General features: G+C 40.8%; 1 pseudogene; it reads right to left on the bottom strand.

Annotated features, from left to right (window-relative positions):
• Positions 1–849: 849 nt before the first annotated feature.
• LOC112412499 (interferon-inducible double-stranded RNA-dependent protein kinase activator A pseudogene) lies at positions 850–1,791 on the bottom strand (annotated as a pseudogene).
• Positions 1,792–2,166: the final 375 nt, after the last annotated feature.

The raw sequence follows: 2,166 nt of genomic DNA on the forward strand, positions 1-2,166 counted from the left end.
CCTAATAAAGGCCACATATGACAAACCCACAGTCAACATCATCCTCAATGGTGAAGAACTGAAACCATTTCCACTAAGATCAGGAAGAAGACAAGGTTGCCCCCTATCACCACCATTATTCAACATAGTCTTGGACGTTTTAGCCACAGCAATCCGAGAGAAAAGGAAATAAAAGGAATCCAAATCAGAAAAGCAGAAGTAAAGCTGTCATTGTTTGCAGTTGACATGATACTCTACACAGAGAATCCTAAAGATGCTACCAGAAAACTACTAGAGCTAATCAATGAATTTAGTTAAGTAGCAGGATAAAAAAAAAGCAATCTTTTTTTTTATAACAACAGTTCTTTATTACATGGATTCAAATACACAGCATACCAGTCATGTTCCCTGAAATTTAACAATCACATTCAATTAAAACCTGTCAGTGCATTCCTCAACACTAATTCTAATGGGCTTCCTTCGAAATTCCTTTACAAAGCCTTGTACAAAGAAGAGGTCAAGCACCAGTAAGAAAGACTGTTGTTAGCAGTTTTATTTTATCCTCCTCCTCATCAACAGCAACAATCATGCAGTTTTTTCCTTCCATGTGCATGGCATTGTAAAATGGACGCTACACTCTGCTATGGTACAAAGTTTATAAATACAATATACCAATACAAAGTCGAAGCCATTAAAAATAACTTAATAACAACTACCAGAAGATAATTAACTCTGGAGTGTTGATGGAATCTATGAAGAGATTTAGAACGAACACACAAACTCAAACATTATAGTAAATGTTTTACTTGGAAAGGGGAGAAAGGGGAACTTCTTATGTGCTACTGAAGGGTTTTCTACATTGTTCCACATTTACTTTCTTTCTGCTATTATCTTTAAATACTGCAGAGCATTGTGAGCTGCATCATTCTGTGCAGTGCCACAGGAGATCCCCGAGCCATGACAGACTGTGATGGGACTGGTGGACAATTCAGCGAGACATTGATACTGTCCATTGGCACTCAGTTTTCTATATCCAAATGTGTTATATTAAAACCTTGCTCCTTTGCAATTTCACTAAGCAGCTGGATGTAATCTGTATTTGGAATACTGAGGAGGCTTCTTTTCAGTAAGTTGATCTTTTCACAGGGATAATTCCTCAAGGAATGCCAAGTATAACCTAAAGAATGTCCTACCACATTTGTCAAAGAAATGTGGTTCTCTGGAGAGATATTACTGAATTTGGCAGGAAATTTCTCAGCAGCATTTCTCTTGGCTTGTTTCTTTGATGCCCCCTTTCCAGTTTCCATGAATGACTCTAGCCTGCAAAGTGTGGTATATTCTCTCTTATGAGCAGGTCCTCCCTCCTGGGAAAGGGTATATTCAGGAAGTCTCCAGCCATGATGAATAGCCAATTCCTGTAATGAACCAATAGGATTAAGCTGGTTCTTTGGTTGCTTGGAACGGTCAGGCATTAAGGGATCAGGAACTGCAAAGAAAATACTTGCACTGGCTTTCAAAATGTTTATGGCAGCCTCTGAAGCTCTATGTTTCGCCAGCTTCTTACTTGTACCTTCACCTGTGCAGGTTATGTCACCAACAGTTACTCTGAATGTGAAAGTGGGCACGTGTATTTGCACATTGGATCTTTCACATTCATAAACTGGGATATTCTTGGTCTTCATGCCGTATACATGTTAATACCTGAATTGGTGTTTTCCCTGGCTTAGCTGTGATCATCTTCCCCAAACTGAAGGTCCCACTGTCCTCACACTCCAGCGACGGAGCCATGGCACGATGCCTGCTCTGAGACATAGCCAGAAGGGACGGCTTTGTGGCGGGAGGAAGAGCAGTGTGGAGCGACATCTTCACTCTGCAGGTTGGTCAGTCCCTGAGAGGAGTGATATAGAGCCAACACCGCCACCTCCTCCCCTCCTCCGACTCCTCTACAGCAATCTTGAGAATGAAAAATGGAGCTGGAGGAATCAGGCTCCCTGACTTCAGACTATACTACAAAGCTACAGTAATCAAGACAGTATGGTACTGGCACAAAAATAGAAATATAGATCAATGGAACACAATAGAAAGCCCAGAGATAAACCCATGCACATATGGTCACCTTATCTTTGATAAAGGAGGCAAGAATATACAATGGAGAAAAGACAGCCTCTTCAATAAGTGGTGCTTGTA

Source organism: Neophocaena asiaeorientalis, unplaced genomic scaffold (assembly GCF_003031525.2).
Source record: "Neophocaena asiaeorientalis asiaeorientalis breed wild unplaced genomic scaffold, Neophocaena_asiaeorientalis_V1.1 scaffold296, whole genome shotgun sequence".
Taxonomy (NCBI): Eukaryota; Metazoa; Chordata; class Mammalia; order Artiodactyla; family Phocoenidae; genus Neophocaena; species Neophocaena asiaeorientalis.